The following is a 23,165-nucleotide window of genomic DNA, read 5'->3' on the forward strand; positions in this document are numbered from 1 at the left end:
CGTGTGTTTAATAATTGGCAAAACACTCTCCTCCTTCTGTGCTATCATTCGCCAAACTTTCGTTTCGATGTCTCGAGCGGTTTAGGAGGTACGAGAGGCGTTGCGAGTATTTCACTCTCGCGGGCGTGGGATCGGAAGTGAGCGCGCTACACGGGATCCATTACAATAAGAATGGTCATTAGTGAGTTGTGGGCACTTCGTCACGAAGCTGATATATAACGCTACAAGTACGGCAAAAATCATACATTTTCAGTGAATAGTTTCTGTAAAATCGTTTGAGAAAGATAAAGAGGTTGCGCGCGCTTCGGTTCAGTCAGCGCAGAGCTTCGCCAGCGGGAGCGTGCGAAGTACGGTGTACGCGTCGCAATATGCGCTGCACCCGTGCGACTCGTGCGGCACGTGCGTGTCGCGCTGTAGTGCCGTGTGACGTCACACGTGCTATACACGTCTAAATTTGCCCCTAGGCTCAAGGTCGGATCGTCTCCGTGCCGACACACGTCCAAGTATGGGCCGTCACCCGGACAACGGAGTACACCATTAAAACAAACGTAGCGGGCCCCACTTGACCGGGCTATGCACGGGGAACGTCAACGGGCCGGGCCCGCGCCTGGCGGGATTCGCCGTGTTTAATGTTTCACGTGACGGACACGGCCTGACGGTGAAGTTGTCTTGTGAGCTGTGCAACTGCGCAAGACCGTTCTGTGTACAAAACATGGGTGTGGAACGACTAATACAAGAAGTTCGTAAGTATCCTATTCTTTCCGATAAGGGAAGTGAAAACTGCAGGAAAATCGAGTACAAAGACAGAGTTTAGAAGAGAATTGCAACAGATCTACAAGCCAAAGGTAAGATAAAACTATACAAGTTTTAATACCCGAAAGATATTCATTGACTTTTTATTTTACAAACAAATGTTTGGTTTATGTCGTCGTTATATCGCCAAGGCGACATGTTCTTGCCATTCCACAGTCCCTTGTGGAGAATACAGGAATTTTTTGAATTGTTCTCGTACAGCAAATGCAGCATCTGTTGATCTCCCACGAATTCGAGGTAGGTTTCGAAGATTTGACGATCTTCCGGATCCCTCAGCAGTTTCCTTTAGATCCATCCTCTGTTCGGACACCCTATATCCTATTTTTCGAATAAATTTGTACAGTACACAAACAGCCGTCACAATCATTGTAAGGTTATTAGGATCTCCCTGAAGGATTCTTCAAAATATTCGATAATTTCTGTTGCAATATACCGAATGTAATGTTTTTTCTCAGTCTTGGTTCTAGTTTCTTTAAAAGTTCACAGAAGGTGTACTGCGTCATCCTGAAATATTCATAAAACTTAGTGTCATCATCTACGAGATGAGAAAATAGTGTTCGAAACTCTCCCTGTACTGGTCTCGTTTTCCAGGCACTGTGGATCCACAATTTTCTTCCTCTTGTTTGCCTTCGTTCTTTTTCTTCTTCGTCTAGAGCAAGTGCTACAAGTCCTAATTCACTATTACGAAAATTAGTGAACATGTTTTACAGCTTTCACAAGCAGAAACACAGATCACCACAAGCAACAACAGAGACACGGCCGTGCCCCGGTCACGTGTGGCCCCAACGGACCGGAGCGCGGCACTCACTCGTCCCTGACACGGCTAGGACGTGTCTGTGCCGACCTTGAAAAGGCCGGTTCCCACTAGAGTGCGGTGTGCGGCAGCGGCAAGCGTTTCCCGCTTTGACGCGGCGGCTCGCGGAACTGGCGTTCCCATCTGGAAGCGGCAGACGCTGGCGGTAGCCAATGACGGACTGCCACTGAGGTACGCGGTGTGACCCACCGAAACGACCGGTGTGTTTGAATAACTATATCTTACACCTACATGAAGGAAAGACGAAGTTGGGTGAAGACATACCAATTTTTCATTTTCTGTACAGTGCACTCTTTCACATATTTAATTATTCATGTTTTCTCATTTCAAAATAAACAGATTTCATGACTACCGTTCATGATTGTTCACTATCTCCTAACACAATGAAACAATGTACGATAAGAGAGATTATTCAGATAGTTAAGCGAGACAAAAATTTAAAATGTGATACGGTAGCAGGTACACGAAAAGAGTAAGAGCACAAAGGCTAGGTGGAAGGGGTGAAAGTAGAAGCCACCTGATAGAATTTCCCACAGAGCATAATGTAATCATCGCCAGCATCTTGTTTAAGAATCACGAAAGAATAATATATTTGGAACACAGTTTTCGAAACCAGATTTTAAATTGTAAGACATTTCCTGGTGCAGACGCAAACCTGACTGAAGACTGTCAATGGCAAGAAAAGCGTCGTGAAACAGAAAATTTGTTCACACCGAATATAAATTCTAATGGTTGGATACTATTTTACAAAGGTATTTGTGTGGAGTGTAGCCTTGTATGTAAGTGAAATGTGGACGATGAACAGTTCTGTCAAGAAGACTATTGACGCTTTCAAAACGTGGTGATCAATAAGAATGCAGATGATCAGATACGAGGATCGTGTAACTAAAGAAGAGGTACGGAATTAAATAGAGGAGGAAGAGGAAATTACGGCACAACTTTGACAACAACAGGAGTTAGTTGACAGGATGTATCATGGGGCGTCAAAGAGTGAGGACAAAGGGGTTGGCTGATAGTATTCTGATAATAATCATCTGTTGAAATACTATTCTACTATTTTATCTATTAATGTAAGCAGTGAATTTACTCTTCCATGCACTCCCCCACAAAACATTTAAACCAAAACTGAAAACAGCTGAACACCAAATCTTTCAACCACTGTATGAGAACTACTGGATTCATTTTCAACTTTCTATAACTATCACTGGCTAGCCACACACACATACAGATATAACGAGAACAAAAATAAACAAACATTAGTTTTCAGCATATAATTCTGCAGGTTGGCAACATGTAGATAAACAAACCAGACAGGAAGGGACATGAGATGAACACATTGTAGTTACGACTTCAAATCAGAGTTTTTTGTAAAACGTCTACTGCTAGTGACAGAAGAAAAAAGAGCGAACATGAAAATGTGCTTATGTTCCATGTTCTAAGTTATAGTTCAACCTCCAGCATGTGACCAGGTGAGGGGAAACGTATATGTCCGCCAAAAACTCGATTCACTGTAAGTAATCAGTCATTCACGTAAAGAAAGATGTGAACTGTTTTATAATCTGCAAGCATCACATATCAAAACAAAACTGAATCATTCTAGATTCCACCGAAGATGCCTTAAAGTAGAAGGCGAAACGCGTCTTGAATCAGTAAAGTACACTGGACAAAGAAAAAAAAGTTTGTTACCTACCAAAAGAAATAATCAATAGCTCTAGATATTTAGTAAATTACATCTTACAACATACCAGCAAATTAGTTTCGGTTTAACTTCTCATTCCACGTGATATTAAATGCTATCCCTTGTGAAAAACTGTAGTTACGTTCATATCTCGGTAGATAAACAGATTTAGGATATTTATCATGCGACTTTTCACAAGTTATCGTTTGCAAAAAAACACGTTTCGATTTCTTGAACCGTTTACGAAATTTGCGGTTGATACAACCACATGGTTTTCGACGAGCAGGACATATCATTCAATATCTCGAGAACGGTGATAGCTATCGATCTGCTCTCAGCTTTAAAAACAATTTCGATATGTTGACTAAATTTCATACGCAATAATGTATTACCTAAAATGAACTCTACGCAAAGTCCACGCAATGCGTTTTTACCTCTGTGCACTCATTAAAATTTCGTGTAAAGGTTTACGTAAATGTGATACAGCAAGTACCCACCACGAATAACGAAAATGAATTCGGTCCTTTATCGAGAGAAGATATCAGACTGTAACATACCCAAGAATCGAATTTTCCTACCGAATAGTTTCCTTGGAATCGGATGATAAGTATTTCATAGCTGCCGCCGCGTCCGCGCCAGCTGTTCGGCGAACGTTCGTGTGGCCCGGAGTTCCGTACCTGACGTCACGCTCAGGGCGTTCTGTGATTGGCGGCGCGCACCTGGAGCGCGGCACGCGGCAGCGGAAGCGGTTCGAGATAGGCAAACCGCGACGCAGAGCCCGCCGCGCCGCGGGCGGCGTTTCCATGGCAACCACGCCGCTGACGCGCGGTTTTGACGCGCGGCAACCCTAGTGGGAACAGGCCTTTAGGCAGGCCGCATGCCGGCGCGTCAAAGCCGCACTCTGTGTGACCGCCGCCATACAATTGCGAGCGATTCAACAGTGCGGCCTGCCGACAGCGGTTCAAGGCCACAGGCCGGACGGCTACGCCGCATTCTGTCTGGCCAGGCCTTAAAATGAATGTACGAGCGTTTTTGACACATAGTTGGCGACAGTTGGGAGTTTCGCTCTGGCCGTCAGTAGTCCTCGGAGCGCCTTGGTCAGGCGACCGCTCGCAATAAGCGAGAAATGCGGATTCGAATCGCGGTCCGCAACAAACTTTCATCGTCGTCGTCGCATTTGAACAGTGAAAATTTACTTTCAAAATCTTTTCTTAAAGAATTTACTTTATTTACTAGCGATTCGTCAAGATCGTTAACACACTATGTGAGCGTGGAAGTAGTTGCCAAGGAGTAACTCATGGAAACAAATTAAATTTCAACCAAAGGACATTTTATTCATAAAAGCCTTTTCAAAAACAGATTTAAAATTTATAACCATAAAAGCACCCTCGAACTATCAAGTTACAATTTAACAAATGCGAATTTGTCTTGTTGCAACTCTTGTTCACTGAAGTACGAGCAGCCCTTACCGGCTCGCCATCTTACAACTATTCATTTTTCTACCGCAGCTAAGCATTATTCAACAGATGGTTGGCCATATTCGCAACTGCGAATCCATTTAATGTATTTCGTAACAGCTGCAATCGTTACAGCGCCGTGTCTCGATTCTTCTTCAGGTTTGCTTCCTTTAACAACAGCAACGTCAGAACGGCCTCTCTGTTGCCTTTATCTTTTTTTAAAGCCAAAGTGATCGTCAGGTAAGAGATCTTCAAGTTTGTTTTCCATTCTTTTGAATATTATTAGTGTCTGCAGCTTGGAAGCATGAGCTATTCAGCTGATTATGCGATGTCTCGCAGTTGTCTCCTCTTCCTACCTTCGGGACCGTGCGGATGAAGTTTTACCGAATGTCTGATTGTATATCGCCAGTGTCACAGATTTTACATACCAGCATAAAAACTCGTTTTGCTACTTCCACAATTATTTTGGAAATTTCGATCGAATTTCGTCTGTACCTTTTGCCTTATTTCATCTTAAGTCGTCCAGAGCTCTTTTAAATCCAGACTGTAATACACTCCTGCAAATGGAAAAAAGAACACATTGACACCGGTGTGTCAGACCCACCATACTGGCTCAGGACACTGCGAGAGGGCTGTACAAGCAATGATCACACGCACGGCACAGCGGACACACCAGGAACCGCGGTGTTGGCCGTCGAATGGCGCTAGCTGCGCAGCATTTGTGCACCGCCGCCGTCAGTGTCAGCCAGTTTGCCGTGGCATACGGTGCTCCATCGCAGTCTTTAACACTGGAAGCATGCCGCGACAGCGTGGACGTGAACCGTATGTGCAGTTGACGGACTTTGAGCGAGGGCGTATAGTGGGCATGCGGGGAGGCCGGGTGGACGTACCGCCGAATTGCTCAACACGTGGGGCGTGAGGTCTCCACAGTACATCGATGTTGTCGCCAGTGGTCGGCGGAAGGTGCACGTGCCCGTCGACCTGGAACCGGACCGCAGCGACGCACGGATGCACGCCAAGACCGTAGGATCCTACGCAGTGCCGTAGGGGACCGCACCGCCACTTCCCAGCAAATTAGGGACACTGTTGCTCCTGGGGTATCGGCGAGGACCATTCGCAGTCGTCTCCATGAAGCTGGGCTACGGACCCGCACACCGTTAGGCCGTCTTCCGCTCACGCCCCAACATCGTGCAGCCCGCCTCCAGTGGTGTCGCGACAGGCGTGAATGGAGGGACGAATGGAGACGTGTCGTCTTCAGCGATGAGAGTCGCTTCTGCCTTGGTGCCAATGATGGTCGTATGCGTGTTTGGCGCCGTGCAGGTGAGCGCCACAGTCAGGACTGCATACGACCGAGGCACACAGGGCCAACACCCGGCATCATGGTGTGGGGAGCGATCTCCTACACTGGCCGTACACCTCTGGTGATCGTTGAGGGGACACTGAATAGTGCATGGTACATCCAAACCGTCATCGAACCCATCGTTCTACCATTCCTAGACCGGCAAGGGAACTTGCTGTTCCAACAGGACAATGCACGTCTGCATGTATCCCGTGCCACCCAACGTGCTCTAGAACGTGTAAGTCAACTACCCTGGCCAGCAAGATCTCCGGATCTGTCCCCCATTGAGCATCTTTGGGACTGGATGAAGCGTCGTCTCACGCGGTTTGCACGTCCAGCACGAACGCTGGTCCAACTGAGGCGCCAAGTGGAAATGGCATGGCAAGCCGTTCCACAGGACTACATCCAGCATCTCTACGATCGTCTCCATGGGAGAATAGCAGCCTGCATTGCTGCGAAAGGTGGATATACACTGTACTAGTGCCGACATTGTGCATGCTCTGTTGCCTGTGTCTATGTGCCTGTGGTTCTGTCAGTGTGATCATGTGATGTATCTGACCCCAGGAATGTGTCAATAAAGTTTCCCCTTCCTGGGACAATGAATTCACGGTGTTCTTATTTCAATTTTCAGGAGTGTGTATACATAATATGTTTTAGAACAGTTAATCTAATTCTGAAGACGACGCTCACAGTAGCGTCGAAACCTGGTCAATTTTGACTTAATATTTGTGACCGGGGGCTTGTTTGTTCTAACATAATTCTGACACGGTCACTGAACCTTAGCAGTTATGTTCAAAGTTTATTCCTAAAAGCTTTTTCAAAACAGTTTTAAAATTATAAGCAGGAAAGCGTCCTCGAAATATCGAGTTACAACTATTCAGAGGCAGTTTTTTTTGTTTTTATTTCTTTTGTTACAGTATGAGCTTTCGGGCTGTGAAGCTTCCGCTCCCTTTCAACGCTGCCGTAGTCGCGACCGCTCACAACGACCTCTGAAAAACTACAATGGTGCAAGTCTGCAACACACCAGATTACTTTAAACTAAAATTTTTAACACCACACACCAGATTACTTTAAACTAAAATTTTTAGCAACTCTCACAAACACATTAACTATGCACCCCGTAAGAGGCATGGTAATGGTACAAACACTCACACTAAGAACTTATTTTCCCCCAAAAGTGTAATTGCTTTTAAAAGTACTCTTACGGTGGAAGCTTAGCAACTTTAGAAAAACGACTATTTAAATAAAACCCATGAAATTCAGACTTACCTAAATTGTACAACAAGCTCTACATTACACATATACCGCCTCGCAAAATTGTAGGCAAGATAAAGTCATATTTCAGGAATTCGGCCCTTACGTTAATTCTATAAATTCGTTAACACCTAATCCGACAAAGATGACAGAGGCAACTATTAACGTATGACAGATTGACAGGGTGGGGGCGGGAGGGTTACTAAACAATCTGAACTGCAGATTGCTCTAAACCTCCCCAATTCCACAAGGGAAAAACGGACCACCCAATTCGTAATAACCACCTTCCCGCGGATGGCAAACGCAGAAGAATGATGGGACGACCCTAGAAAAAAGCGGCTGGTGACTTCACCAAGAAAACAAGTAGAATTTAACAAGTATATGAAACAACATATCTCCAATCAAGTAACTTGTAATAAACTGCGATTTCTGGCGAAGACCTGGCGCAGCACCCCCAAAACGCTCTCCCGAACCTTCCGCTGCCAGCCGCTTCAACGGACGCAGGAAGGCGCGCCGACCTCCCGTCTCACGGCGTCGCAGCTCGCCCCGGCCAGCCCGATGTGGTTCCTCTCCTGATGCTGTCTTGTGAATCGCGAAGCCACTACCCCTCTCTATACGGCGCGGCCCACTGGACTCACGTGGCGACCTCACATGCGCCGACGCTCAAGGCGGACAAGTCATCTCGTGTCTCAGTGCGCGACCGGCCAACCGACCGATCCGACCGCCAATGACCGTTGCCCGAACAACTCCAGCAGACTGGCGGACTAACGCACAGACTCAGATGCAGGAACGCAGCCCCGACCGGGCGACCACTAGCTGAGTTCTCTTACTGGCGGAGTGGCAAGACTATCATTTTGTACCTTAGAGTTTGATCCAAACGACGGCGCTGGTTTGCTTTCGATTCTGACGAGAAGAGCGCTACCACTGAACTGTTGGCACTAACTCACTCTCTGTCCTACCTTCCTACTCATAACGAGTCCAACTCCCGTTATACCATTCTCTGACGGCTACGGTCGCAGGTTCGAATCCTGCCTCGGGCATGGATGTTTGTGATGTCCTTAGATTAGTTAGGTTTAAGTAGTTCTAAGTTCTAGGGGACTGATGACCTTAGCAGTTAAGTCCCATAGTGCTCAGAGCCATTTGAACCATTTTGAACCATTGTATGCTGTTGTTAGTATAATCGTAGACTCACCTAACTAGATAGTCTTTGCTTCTCACCATTTCACTTCACTGCCCCACAGTACCTAGGTTGTTCTTTTGCGTTTCCCTTTTCAGATTATATAGCTCCCGTACCAAGTTTCTGACATTCCACGTCCCGACTCGCCAAACCTTACCCTTTCGTTGGTTATTCAATCTTTTCCTCAGGGTTACCCCACCCTTGCCAGACCACTGCAGGGGGTACTGATCAGGAATTTTTGCCGAAGACGCTTTTTCAATTTCAGGCCACATGCCGTGTGGCCGCACGTTATGTGCCTTCAATGCAGTGGTTTACACTCCCTTGTACTTTCTCATGCTGTTGATCATTGCTGATTCGTCCGCTTCTTATGGTCACTTTCCCACCCCAAGCGCATGAGAGTGCCCCCTTTGACATGGCCGTGGGCAGAACGAGGGTGTCTTCATATTCTGGAAGTCTTCGGCCGCCAATTCTGATGATTTTTGTTCAAAACTTAAGTAGTGGTGGGGTTCGAACTAGGGAGAGGGCGTCATTGTTACCATCATTTGGTCTGGACGTCACATGACACACTTTCAAATACATCATTGAATACTTCATTCAGTTTTTAGTTTTAAGACTAACACAACATAAAAATTCGATTAAAAAAAAACAAAACAAAAAGTAAATATGCTCTTGCGATTGCATGAGAGTGCGTTGCCTTTGTATCGCACTTGCTATAATTACCTTTATTTTATTTTATTTTACTGTGTGTTTGAAACGATCTCGGTAAAACATCTGGACTGTCTGGGGCACTGTACTACGCTTGATTGCGTTATACGGCTCTGATTGGCGCACATATGCTCGTCTGTCGTCGAGGTGGAACTGGATGCTGTTGCGTCGAGGCGTTGTTGTGGCGCTGTGATCTGGGCTGCTGACGCACATCCCATGGAGTAGCACTCGAATTCTCTAGATGCACTCGCTGGCACTTCAACACTCACCTTCGAGCGTCATTCAATAATTAAGGAGACAAATTTTCTGGGGAAAAACTTATAAGTAGGGCAAGTTTGGTACTTTTTTTACTTTAAGTTGGCATCACTGGGATGAGCCCTCATCAGCTGAAGTGCCAACATTGTTTTGTTTATAACCTCAAAAATACATTTCAAGATGGCGCGTCCGCCTGAAATGTCCACATTAGTTGAAAAATGTTCTGTCATTCGGTTTTTACTTGATGGAGGTGAAAAACCAGTGAATGTATACTGTCGTGTGTCTAAAGTTATGGCGAAGGTTGTATGAATCGCGTAAATTTTTATAAGTGGGTAGAGCAGTTCAAAAATTGTCGCCACCCAGTGACTGACGAATACATTCTGGCCAACCATTTGCTGTTTCTACTTCCTCACTTGAAAGCCGAATTGCTGACATTATTCATGCCGACCGCAGTGTGATTGTTTAAATGATATTTGATAAGGTTCACGTTAGGACTGGTACAGTTCATAACATTATGTGTAACAAGCTGAAGCACCGCAAAATGTGTGCAAGATGGGCCCCAAAGCAGTTGACGCGGCTACACAAGGAAACACTATTGATAGTGTGCGCAGAGGTAAAAGAACTTTATGAACGAGCACGTCTTCAACGAAATTTTAACTTGTGATGAAACTTGGGTTCACTGTTATCAGCCAGGATCAAGAAGACAAAGTGTGAAGTGGAACCATACCTCACTTGTCAAGAAAAAATTCAAAACCCAAGCATCAGTCGGAAAAGTCATGTTGATGGTGTTTTGGGACACTGAAGGTCCAGTTTTATGATTAGCTCGAAGAACAGCGTACAATGAACTGCCAACACTACTGGAATTTGTTTTTAAGCAAGGTGAAGCGAGCCATGAGAGAGAGACGTCGTGGATCTCAGAGGAGAGGTGTGATTCTCCAGCAAGATAACACATGTCTTCATATTACTCACCTAAACCTTGAAACCATCGACAAAATGGGCTGAGAAGTACTGCCTCATTCCCCTTAGAGTCCTGATGCAGTACCTAGTGATTTCCATTTGTTTGGCGCACTGAAGGTGGCATTACGTGGGAAGAGGTTTCAGCACAACGACGACGTGAAAAGGTTTGTGGGGAAATGGTTCAAACATCCAGATAAATAGTTATTTGCAGCTGGAATAAAGAAGCTTGTAGCCCGCTGGAACAAGTGCATAAGTGTTCAAGGGGATTATGTTTGAATGCGGAAAAAGTATTGTTTTCTAAGAATAAAAGCTTTTTTCTCCAGACCAATTTGTCTTTTTAATTATCGTATGACCCTTGCATGTTGACTGTGTGCGGGATTGGAGGGGTTCTGTAAGTGCCATACTCTGACAAATTTGTCTTTTTCATGCCCAGAAGTTGTGTTAGCAGCACTGTCTGCTTTTTTGTTGTTGTAAATCATTCCACCTCTAAAGGAGATTAGAATTATATTAATACCTTCAGCAGCTGACAGGCGTTTATATATATCAAAGGGGACAGTGGAAATGTGTGCCCCGACCGGGACTCGAACCCGGGATCTCCTGCTTACATGGCAGACGCTCTATCCATCTGAGCCACCGAGGACACACAGGATAGTGCAACCGCAGGGACTATCCCGCGCACGCCTCTCGCGAGACCCACACTCTCACCTTGTATGTCCACACACTACATTCGTAGTGTCCCACCCCAACACACTCATTACTTGTGGAAGTCATTCTTACCAAGACACGTAAGTGTTCGGGGAATATGTGTGCATACGCACAGAAGAAGAAGGTCATGTTCGAAAGAACAGGCACCATATCTATATATCTGAAGGAGATGGTGGACAGTAGGAGAGACCGTTTCAGCCAACATTTGTAGTTTGTGGTATTATAATACCGTTTATTGAGGACAGTTGGATGCTTATTTAATTTTTTTCCTTCATTTGCCTTACGGCTAATGGAAAAACCTCTCGGTCGAAAACACCCTAGCTGGGAGTGGTTGCTTGTTCTTCGGCTTGTAGTAAAGTAAAGCTGCATGCCCTCGGGAAAGATTACGGCCGTAGTTTCCCCTTGATTTCAGCCGTTCGCAGTACCAGCACAGCAAGGCAGTTTTGGTTATTGTTACAAGACCAGATCAGTCAATCATCCACACTGTTGCCCCTGCAACTACTGAAAAGGCTGCTGCCCCTCTTCAGGAACCACACGTTTGTCTGGCCTCTCAACAGACACCCCTCCGTTGTGGTTGTACCTACGGTACGGCTATCTGTATCGCTGAGGCACGCAAGCCTCCCCACCAACGGCAAGGTCCATGGTTCATGGGGGGAGGCTTCGGCTTGTATAGTTTCATATTATCTCACTTCTCGTGACAATGTTATGTTGTGGCCTTGCGATTTTATTAATGTAGAGATTTTCCATCTAATTCTGTGGAAGATGAAAAACTTAAAAATCTAGTGGATGTAGAGAATTTCGTCCCCTTCCGTAGGAACTGATTGAAATACTATTGCTCAATAGCTTGCTCTTTCTATATAAGACTGCTACATCATCCCAAATCCTTGTAGGTATTCTTGCTCTGTTAACAATCTCACTGATTTCTTCTCCACTTCGTTGAAGTGATTTCGACACTGCTTATAGACTAATGCAGGGAGGAAATGCATATTTTATTTTCGGAAAATTAGACGCTGTATAATGACGCTGCAGGAGCGCATTTGTAAGTCTGTTGAGAAGTAATCTGTTGAGTTTGAATCTGATGATTTGTTGTTTTATTCTGTGTAACATGTTGCCGGTTTCAAGTGTTTCCTAAAGGAAACTTTTTGGGGAAGTCATAGCGTAGATGTGCAGCTACTCTAAGCCTCCTCCGGTCAGCAGATGGAATTTTTTCCTTTGCCTAGATGATATAGTCCACGCTTGTGATCCGTATTCGAGAATGGGGAGGACAAATATTTTCTATGTGTGAAGGGCAATTGGTTGCTCCACTCCATGTATTCGGTATTTCAAGAGACGTACTGAGTTGGCATTCAGCTTGTTTAATCTCTTCAGATGCGTTTTCCTCCCAATTTAAGAGCTCATTTAGATATACGAGATATTTAACGTTTGGTTGTGTAGTAATTTCTTGTTCCCAAAGTCAAATGTTGAATTTGTGGGGGTCCTGTTGATGCTGATAAATAAGGGTTTTATGTCTGAATAGATGCTCTATTTACTGAGCCAGACTTGAAGTTTGGTGATGTTGTTGTAGCCTGTTTATTGACTGCATTGCAGGTGAGTGCATTAGCATACAGAACTATGTCTTCATTCTGCCACCTTGATTTTGGGGATGCGAGCAGAATATATCTTAAATAACAATGGGGAAATGCGGCACCCTGGGGGATATACCCCCATTTTGGGTGTTGAGTAAAATGGCTTTTGGTCACCAACTCGAACTTTTCTATTTCCAACAAGGTTTCCTATTAATTGTACTGTCCCAGGTGAGAAGTTGTATTTTAGAGATTTGTGAATAAGTCCCTCATGCCGTACCTTATCAAAGGCGCGTTTTGTCTCCAGAGCGGGGGCAGCAGTCACATCTGTTAATTGGCAGACTTCTGCTACTTTGCTTGTTGGTCTCAATAATGGATCAGTGGCGCTATGATTGTTTCTGAAACCACCTTCCTCGTGTGGTATAATGTTGTTGTCTTCTGCTTACTATTGTAGTCTGTTGTTGATTATTGCTTCAAAGCTTTGATTATTGGAGGTAATGCGACAGGTCCATATGAGTGACGGTTGATTTCGGGTTTTCCAGGTTTCGGAATCATTCTATTATGTACATGTTTCCATTGGAATAGCATAGTTTTTTGTGTTAAGCGTGCATTAACTAGTAGTTTTAGTATCTGAGCAAGTCCCTGTGCTAAAAGTAGTTTGAGATGAAATCGTCCAATGCCGTCATTTCCAGGAGCTTTAGGTTAGAGGGACTCAGGAAACCACAGAAAGGGCGTCCGTCTTAAAGGGGCAGGGAAAACATGGTAAGGTAGTTGTAGAAACGATCGGTATTGTAATTGTAAATTTTCGTAGCTTTTTTGGGAAAGAACCAGAGCTGCAAGCCATAATTGAAAGCACTGAAGCTAAGATAGTTATAGGTATGGAAAGCTGCCTAAGGTTGGAAATAAGTCCAACAAAAAAATTTGCAAATGATGTTACAGTTTCAGAAAGGATAGATCAAATAGCGGTTGACTATTTACTGCTGTCAGAAGCAGTTTACCTTGTAGTGAAATTGAAGTAGATACTTCCTGCGAAATAGTATGGGTAGAGACTATACTTGATAATCGGATTACACTATTAATTAGATCGTTTCACCGACGCCCCTACTCAGAAGATATAGTTACTGAACAGTTCAAAGAAAACTTGAGTCACATTTCAAAAACGGAGTAGGTAAGCTAATCATACAGTTGTAGTCTGTGGTGACTTCAATCTACTCTTGATATGCTGGAAAAACTACACGTTTAAAGCCGGCGGCAAGCACAAAACATCATCCGAAACTGTACTGAATGCTTTCTCCCAAAAATTATTTTGAAAAATTACTCCGTGACTCCACTCGGAACGTAATTGTTTGCGAAAGCATACTTGACCTCTTAGCAACAAATACTCCTGGACAAATAATGAGTATCATGACGGATACAGCGATTAGCGACTATAAGGATGTTGCTGCTAGTCACAATGCCTTAACACTCACAACCATCAAAAAGAAACGCAAAGTACACCTATTCAAAAAAGCTGATGAAAATGCTATTACACCCTTTTAAGAGACAGTCTCCCTCCTTCCGTTCTGATCTTGTAAGCGTAGAAAAGACGTAGAATGATTTCAAAGAGATAGTATCGACGGCCGAGGTGGCCGAGTAGTTCTAGGCGCTACAGTCTGGAACAGCGCGACCGCTACTGTCGCAGGTTCGAATCGTCCCTCGGGCATGGATGTGTGTGATGTCCTTAGGTTAGTTAGGTTTAAGTAGTTCTAAGTTCTAGGAGACTGATTACCTCAGAAGTTAAGTCCCATAGTGCTCAGAGCCATTTTTTGAACCATAGTGCTCAGAGCCTTATCAGAGATATGTTGTTGCTGTTGCGGTCTTCAGTCCATGCTACTCTATCCTGTGCAAGCTTCTTCATCTCCCAGCTTTCTCATGTTCAGTTCCTGGTGCAAGATGTGACCAACACATTCCTGTGATATCTTTAGAGCATGAGCAATTTCATGCACCCTTACATGCTGATCTTCCAAAATCATATCGTGCACTCTGTCAATGATGACCAGTGTGCTTGCACTTTTTGGATGTCCTCCGCACGGATCATCTCGGATGTTTCACGGCTCTGTTTAAACTCGGCTATTCACTTATTCACACTGGAAATTGAAGGTGAAGAGCCGTCATTTAGATCTATGTACCACAAATGAATTTAAATTGTCGTTAAACATTCTTTTACAGAGAATTTAATCACTGCACAATACCTTTCTTTTTCGGTTTTCAGCACTGCGCACAGCACAATTGCTTCAAGCAACTGCTTACAGTCAACTGCTGCCTGGAATGACTTGCAATTTTAAATTGCATGTACTAAAACTTGTGCGAATGTAGGGAGGGGGGAAATATCATGTCAATAGTGCTGCAATCTCTAGGTGAGGCAGAGAAGTTTCCAGACAGCCCTCATATGTTAAAGGTGCAATTCAATAGTCGAGTACGAGGATCATCCGATAAGTAAGTTTGCAATCTCCCATTCATTTTTCACTGTCAGTTGTTGATATCCGTAGATAGTTAACCCGTGTCTCTGGGGAAGATAGTGTTGTTGTTGTGGTCTTCAGTCCTGAGACTGGTTTGATGCAGCTCTCCATGCTACTCTATCCTGTGCAAGCTTCTTCATCTCCCAGTACCTACTGCAACCTACATCCTTCTGAATCTGCTTAGTGTATTCATCTCTTGGTCTCCCTCTACGATTTTTACCCTCCACGCTGCCCTCCAATACCAAACTGGTGATCCCTTGATGCTTCAGAACATGTCCTACCAACCGATCCCTTCTTCTGGTCAAGTTGTGCCACAAACTTCTCTTCTCCCCAATCCTATTCAATACTTCCTCATTAGTTATGTGATCTATCCATTTAATCTTCAGCATTCTTCTGTAGCACCACATTTCAAAAGCTTCTATTCTCTTCTTGTCCAAACTATTTATCGTCAATGTTTGACTTCCATACATGGCTACACTCCATACAAATACTTTCAGAAATGCCTTCCTGACACTTAAATCTATACTCGATGTTAACAAATTTCTCTTCTTCAGAAACGCTTTCCTTGCCATTGCCTGTCTACATTTTATATCCTCTCTGCTTCGAACATCATCAGTTATTACTTTGAATACAACAGTCACCATGCGCACCTTCCTCCATGGGAGTAATGTCTCAAAGAGTTTACGCTTTGATCAGTTATTTTACTCCCTAAATAGCAAAACTCCTTTACTACTTTAAGTGTCTCATTTCCAAATCTAATTCCCTCAGCATCACCCGACTTAATTCGACTACATTCAATTATCCTCGTTTTGCTTTTGTTGATGTTCATATTATATCCTCCTTTCAAGACACTGTCCATTCTATTCAACTGCTCTTGCACGTCCTTTCCTGTCTCTGACAGAATTACAATGTCATCGGCAAACCTCAGAGTTTTTATTTCTTCTCCATGGATTTTAATACCCATCCGAATTTTTCTTTTGTTTCCTTTAGTGCTTGCTCAATATACAGATTGAATAACACCGGGGAGTGGCTACAACCCTGTCTTACTCCCTTCCCGACCATTGCTTCCCTTTCATGTCCGTCGAGTCTTATAACTGCCATCTGGTTTCTGTACAAATTGTAAATAGCCTTTCGCTCCCTGTATTTTACCCCTGCCACCTTTAGAATTTGAAAGAGAGTATTCCAGTCAACATTGTCAAAAGCTTTCTCTAAGTCTACAAACGCTAGGAACGTAGGTTTGCCTTTCCTTAATCTTTCTTCTAAGATAAGTCGTTGGGTCAGTATTGCCTCACGTGTTCCAGTGTTTCTACGAAATCCAAACCGATCTTCCCCGAGGTCGGCTTCTACTAGTTTTTCCATTCGTCTGTAAAGAATTCGTGTTAGTATTTTGCAGCTGTGGCTTATTAAACTGATTGTTCGGTAATTTTCACATCTGTCAATACCTGCTTTCTTTGGGATTGGAATTATTATACTCTTCTTGAAGTCTGAGGGTATTTTGCATGTTTCATACATCTTGCTCACCAGATGGTAGAGTTTTGTCAGGACTGGCTCTCCCAAGGCCGTCAGTAGTTCCAATGGAATGTTGTCTACTCCGGGGGCCTTGTTTCGACTCAGGTCTTTCAGTGCTCTGTCAAACTCTTCACGCAATACCATATCTCCTATTTCATCTTCATCTACATCCTCTTCCATTTCTATAATATTGTCCTGAAGTACATCGCCCTTGAATAGTCCCTTTATATACTCCTTCCACCTTTCTGCTTTCCCTTCTTTGCTTAGAACTGAGTTTCCATCTGAGCTCTTCATGGTAATACAAGTGGTTCTCTTATCTCCAAAGGTCTCTTTAATTTTCCTGTAGGCAGTATCTATCTTACCCCTAGTGAGATAAGCCTCTACATCCTTACATTTGTCATCTAGCCATCCGTGCTTAGCCATTTTGCACTTCCTGTCGATCTCATTTTTGAGACGTTTGTGTTCCTTTTTGTCTGCTTCATGTACTGCATTTTTATATTTTCTCCTTTCATCAATTAAATTCAATATTTGTTCTGTTACCCAAGGATTTATAGCAGCCTCGTCTTTTTACCTACTTGATCCTCTGGTACCTTCACTACTTCATCCCTCAAAGCTACCCATTATTCTTCTACTGTATTTCTTTGCCCCATTCTTGTTAATTGTTCCCTTATGCTCTCCGTGAAACTCTGCACAACCTCTGGTTCTTTCAGTTTATCCAGATGCCATCTCCTTAAATTCCCACATTTTTGCAGTTTCTTCAGTTTTAATCTACAGGTCATAACCAATAGATTGTGGTCAGAGTCCACATCTGCCCCTGGAAATGTCTTACAATTTAAAACCTGGTTCCTAAATCTCTGTCTTACCATTATATAATCTATCTGATACCTTTTAGTATCTCCAGGGTTTTTCCATGTATACAACCTTCTTTCACGATTCTTAAACCAAGTGTTACCTATGATTAAGTTGTGCTCTGTGCAAAATTCTACCAGGCGGCATCCTCTTTCATTTCTTAGCTCCAATCCATATTCACCTACTATGTTTCTTTTGCTCCCTTTTCCTACACTCGAATTCCAGTCACCCATGACTGTTAAATTTTCGTCTCCCTTCACTGTCTGAATATTTTCTTTTATTTGATCATACATTTCTTCAATTTCTTCGTCATCTGCAGAGCTAGTTGGCATATAAACTTGTACTACTGTAGTAGGTGTGGGCTTCGTATCTATCTTGGCCACAATAATGCGTTCACTATGCTGTTTGTAGTAGCTTACCCGCATTCCTATTTTCCTATTCATTATTAAACCGACTCCTGCATTACCCCTATTTGATTTTGTGTTTATAACCCTGTAGTCACCTGACCAGAAGTCTTGTTCCTCCTGCCACGGAACTTCAGTAATTCCCACTATATCTAAATTTAACCTATCCATTTCCCTTTTTAAATTTTCTAACCTACCTGCCCGATTAAGGGATCTGACATTCCACGCTCCGATCCGTAGAACGCCAGTTTTCTTTCTCCTGATAACGACATCCTCTTGAGTAGTCCCCGCCCGGAGATCCGAATGGGGGACTATTTTACCTCCGGAATATTTTACCCAAGAGGACGCCATCATCATTTAATCTTACAGTAAAGCTGCATGCCCTCGGGAAAAATTACGGCCGTAGTTTCCCCTTGCTTTCAGCCGTTCGCAGTACCAGCACAGCAAACCCGTTTTGGTTATTGTTACAGGGCCAGATCAGTCAATCATCCAGACTGTTGCCCCTGCAACTACTGAAACGGCTGCTGCCCCTCTTAAGGAACCACACGTTTGTCTGGCCTCCCAACAGATACCCCTCCGTTGTGGTTGCACCTTCGGTACGGGTATCTGTATCGCTGAGGCACGCAAGCCTCCTCACCGACGGCAAGGCCCATGGTTCATGGGGGAGGATGAGAGATATATACCACAAAAATTAATAAGTGACTGTACTGATCCCCCATGATACACAAAACGGGTCAGATCGCTGCTGCAGAAGCAACGGAAAAATCACGCCAAATGTAAAAGAACGCAAAATCCCCAAGATTGGCAAAGTTTTACAGAAGATCGAAAGATAGCGCCTACTTCAATGCGAGATCCTCATACTAATTTCCACAACGAATCTGGCAGAAAACCCAAAGAGATTCTGGTCGTATGTAAGACACACTGCGCGATAACGACGGTGAAGTCACTGATGACAGTGCCACTAAAGCAGGGTTATTAAACACAGTGTTCCGAAACTCTTTCACCAAAGAAGAAGAGGCAAATATTTCTGGATTCCAATCAAGAACAACTGCCAAGATGAGAAACATAAAAGTAGATATCCTCGGTGTCGCAAAGCAGCTTAAATCACTTAATAGAGGCATGGCCTCCGGTCCAGATTGTATACCGGTCAGGTTACTGTCAGAGTATGCTGATACAAAAGCTCCATATTTAGCTATTATATACAACCACTCGCTCACAGAAAGATCCGCACCTAAGGACTGAAAAAATTGCTTAAGTCACACCAATACCCAAAAAGGGAAATTGGAGTAATCCTCTGTATTGCAGGCCCATATCACTATTGTCGATTTGCAGCACGGTTTTGAACACATATTGTGTTCGAACGTTATGAATTACCTCGAAGCTAGCGATTTATTGACATACAGTCAGCATGGATTCAGAAAACATCTTTCCTCTGAAACACAACTAACTCTTTATACTCATGAAGTAATGAGTGCTATCGACAGGGAATGTCAAATTGATTGCATATTTTTAGATTTCCCGAAGGCTTTCGACACCGTTCCTCACAAGCGTCTTCTAACCATTCTGCGTGCCTATGGAATATCACCTCAGTTGTGCGACTGGATTCGTGATTTCCTGTCAGGAAGGTCACAGTTCGTAATAGTAGACGGAAAGTCATCGAGTAAAACAAAAGGAACATCCGGCGTTCCCCAAGGAAGTGTTACAGGCCCTATATTGTTCGTATTAGCGACATAGGAGACAATCTGAGTAGCCCTATTAGATTGTTTGCAGATGATTCTGTCATTTACTATCTTGTAAAGTCATCAGATGAACAAAATGAATTGAAAAAATGATTTAGATAAGATATCTGTATGGTGGGAAAAGTGGCAGTTGACCCTGAATAAAGAAATGTGTGAAGATATTCACATGAGTACTAAAAGAAATCCGCTAAATTTCGATTACGCGATAATTCACACAAACATGAAGGCTGTTAATTCAACTAAATACTTAGGGATTACAATTAGAAATAACATAAATTGGAACGATCTCATAGATAATGTTGTGAGAAAGAGCAAACCAAAGACTGCGATTCATTGGCTAAACACTTAGAACGCGCAACAGGTCTACCAAAGAGACTGCTTACACCACGCTTGTCCGCCCCATTCTGGAGTACTGCTGTGGGGTGTGGGATCCGCATCAGGTGGGACTGATGGATGACATCGAAAAAGTACAAAGAAGAGCAGCTCGTTTTGTATTATGGTGAAATAGGGATGATAGTGTAACGGACATGATAAGTGAATTGGAGTGGCAATCATAAAAACAAACGCGTTTTTATGAAAACAAACACGTTTCTCGTTGCGACGGGATATCCTCGTGTAATTTCATCCACCAGTTTTCTCCCCTGATTGCGAAACCATTCTGCTGGCACTCACCTACGTAGGGAGAAATGATGATTACGATAAAATAAGAGAAATCAGGGGTGGCACAGAAAAATTTAAGTGGTCGTTTTTCCCGTGCGCCGTTCGAGAGTGGAAAGGTAGAGAGACAATTTGAATGTGGTTCATTGAACCCTCTGCAGGCATTTTATTGTGAATAACAGAGTAACCACGTAGATGTAGCTGTAGGTGTATTTTTACCGCTTAGTATAGCAGAGGCTATCTCATATTTTTTTTTTTTTTTTTTTTTTTTCAGCGGTGGATGATCGGCTGGTGTGGTGGTTCTATATAGTAGCGAATGAAGTTCCCCAGTAATTTCCTCGTGGTTTTGGTGAAATTTTGCATCCTGTGGGCGATGTAGAGGAATATTTCAGGCTTCTCCGTCTCGTCCGCCGTGATGTAGTCATCGATTTGTAAAGCCAGTTCTTGAGTGATGTTTTATCACGTTATTTTCCTGAATTCATTCAAAAAGAAAGTGGAGTTACGTGGGTCGGTCTTTGTCAGTCATAAAAATGGCTCTGAGCATTGTGGGACTTAAATTCTGAGGTCGTCAGTCCCCTAGAACTTAGTAATACCTAAACCTAACTAAGCTAAGGACATCACACACATCCATGCCCGAGGCAGGATTCGAACCTGCGACCGCAGCGGTCGCGCAGTTTCTGACTGTGGCGCCTGGAACCGCTCAGCCACGCCGGCCGGCTTGTCAATCATATTCCCATCTGAATCTTCCTGGCAGATTAATATCAGCGCACACTCCGCTGCAGAGTGAAAACCTTATTCTGCATATTCCCATGCATTTGCTGTTAACTGGCGAATCTCAGATCTTTTTTGGTTATTACAACGATACCATCCCGTTCTAGCCCTTTCATTAGGTTGTCGTTTGATTTATCTACACAATTTTCTTTTTTCTTTGATTAGGTTGAGAGTATGTATAGGAAGACTATAATGACTTTCTTAGATGCATTGTTAATGGTTTCAGACTGTGTCCTCAGGACAACAGCAGGTTATATTTGCCGACATCTTCTATAGTATTAATGGCGGTTCTGTTGGGCTTTTCGTTTAAAAATTCAGTTCTGTAGTTTTCTATAGCTATCAAGGTTTTCGGACTTATTGAAAGTTTTTCTACTGCAAATTTCTTTTTCGACGTGAGTAACATTCGTTGTTTTTATGGTGATAGGAAGACGGTCGCTGGATATGCTAACACCTATTTCCACTTCACTGCAGTGACTAGCAATTTGCGATGTCCAAATATTGTGATCAATAATGCCGACTGTCGGCAGGTGATGGTTGAAGAGATCACTCTAGCAAATATCTACTAACACCAGTATCCCTGGCCTCTGTTTTGAACACGACCTAGGTAGAGCCTTCCTGCAAGTCGGCCAGGGGCCTCAAGACGACGTAATACAACGCTGAAACTAGTTTCCAGTTAAAACAAGGTTAAAAATTGACAGATGAAAGTTATTTAATTTGACATCCTTTATGGCCTCCCCCCATGAACCATGGACCTTGCCGTTGGTGGGGAGGCTTGCGTGCCTCAGCGATACAGATGGCCGTACCGTAGGTGCAACCACAACGGAGGGGTATCTGTTGAGAGGCCAGACAAACGTGTGGTTCCTGAAGAGGGGCAGCAGCCTTTTCAGTAGTTGCAGGGGCAACAGTCTGGATGATTGACTGATCTGGCCTTGCAACATTAACCAAAACGGCCTTGCTGTGCTGGTACTGCGAACGGCTGAAAGCAAGGGGAAACTACGGCCGTAATTCTTCCCGAGGACATGCAGCTTTACTGTATGATTAAATGATGATGGCATCCTCTCGGGTAAAATATTCCGGAGGTAAAATAGTCCCCCATTCGGATCTCCGGGCGGGGACTACTCAGGAGGATGTCGTTATCAGGAGAAAGAAAACTGTCGTTCTACGGATCGGAGCGTGGAATGTCAGATCCCTTAATCGGGCAGGTAGGTTAGAAAATTTAAAAAGGGTTGGTTGGTTGGTTGTTTGGGGGAAGAGACCAAACTGCGAGGTCAACGGTCTCAGCGGATTACGGAAGAACGGGGAAGGAAGTCGGCTGTGCGCTTTCGAAGGAACCATCCCAGCATTTGCCTGGAGAGATTTAGGGAAATCACGGAAAACCTAAATCAGGATGGCCGGACGCGGGATTGAACCGTCGTCCTCCCGAATGCGAGTCCAGTGTGCTAACCACTGCGCCACCTCGCTCGGTTTAAAAAGGGAAATGGATAGGTTAAAGTTAGATATAGTGGGAATTAGTGAAGTTCGGTGGCAGGAGGAACAAGACTTCTGGTCGGGTGATTACAGGGTTATAAACACAAAATCAAATAGGGGTAATGCAGGAGTAGGTTTAATAATGAATAGGAAAATAGGAATGCGGGTAAGCTACTACAAACAGCATAGTGAACGCATTATTGTGGCCAAGATAGATACGAAGCCCACACCTACTACAGTAGTACAAGTTTATATGCCAACTAGCTCAACAGATGACGAAGAAATTGAAGAAATGTACGATGAAATAAAAGAAATTATTCAGATAGTGAAGGGAGACGAAAATTTAATAGTAATGGGTGACTGGAATTCGAGTGTAGGAAAAGGGAGAGAAGGAAACATAGTAGGTGAATATGGATTGGGGCTAAGAAATGAAAGAGGAAGCCGCCTAGTAGAATTTTGTACAGAGCACAACTTAGTCATAGGTAACACTTGGTTTAAGAATCATGAAAGAAGGTTGTATACGTGGAAGAACCCTGGAGATACTAAAAGGTATCA

The 23,165-nt window shown here is 43.7% G+C and overlaps 1 non-coding gene across 1 annotated transcript; it reads right to left on the minus strand.

The window, feature by feature from the left end:
* Positions 1-11,015: 11,015 nt before the first annotated feature.
* Positions 11,016-11,089, minus strand: Trnat-ugu (transfer RNA threonine (anticodon UGU)). The gene has a single exon. It is a non-coding gene; the product is annotated as a tRNA-Thr (tRNA).
* Between the last annotated feature and the right edge of the window lie 12,076 nt (positions 11,090-23,165).

The sequence above is a fragment of the Schistocerca gregaria genome, chromosome 9 (genome assembly GCF_023897955.1).
Source record: "Schistocerca gregaria isolate iqSchGreg1 chromosome 9, iqSchGreg1.2, whole genome shotgun sequence".
In the NCBI taxonomy this organism is placed as follows: domain Eukaryota; kingdom Metazoa; phylum Arthropoda; class Insecta; order Orthoptera; family Acrididae; genus Schistocerca; species Schistocerca gregaria.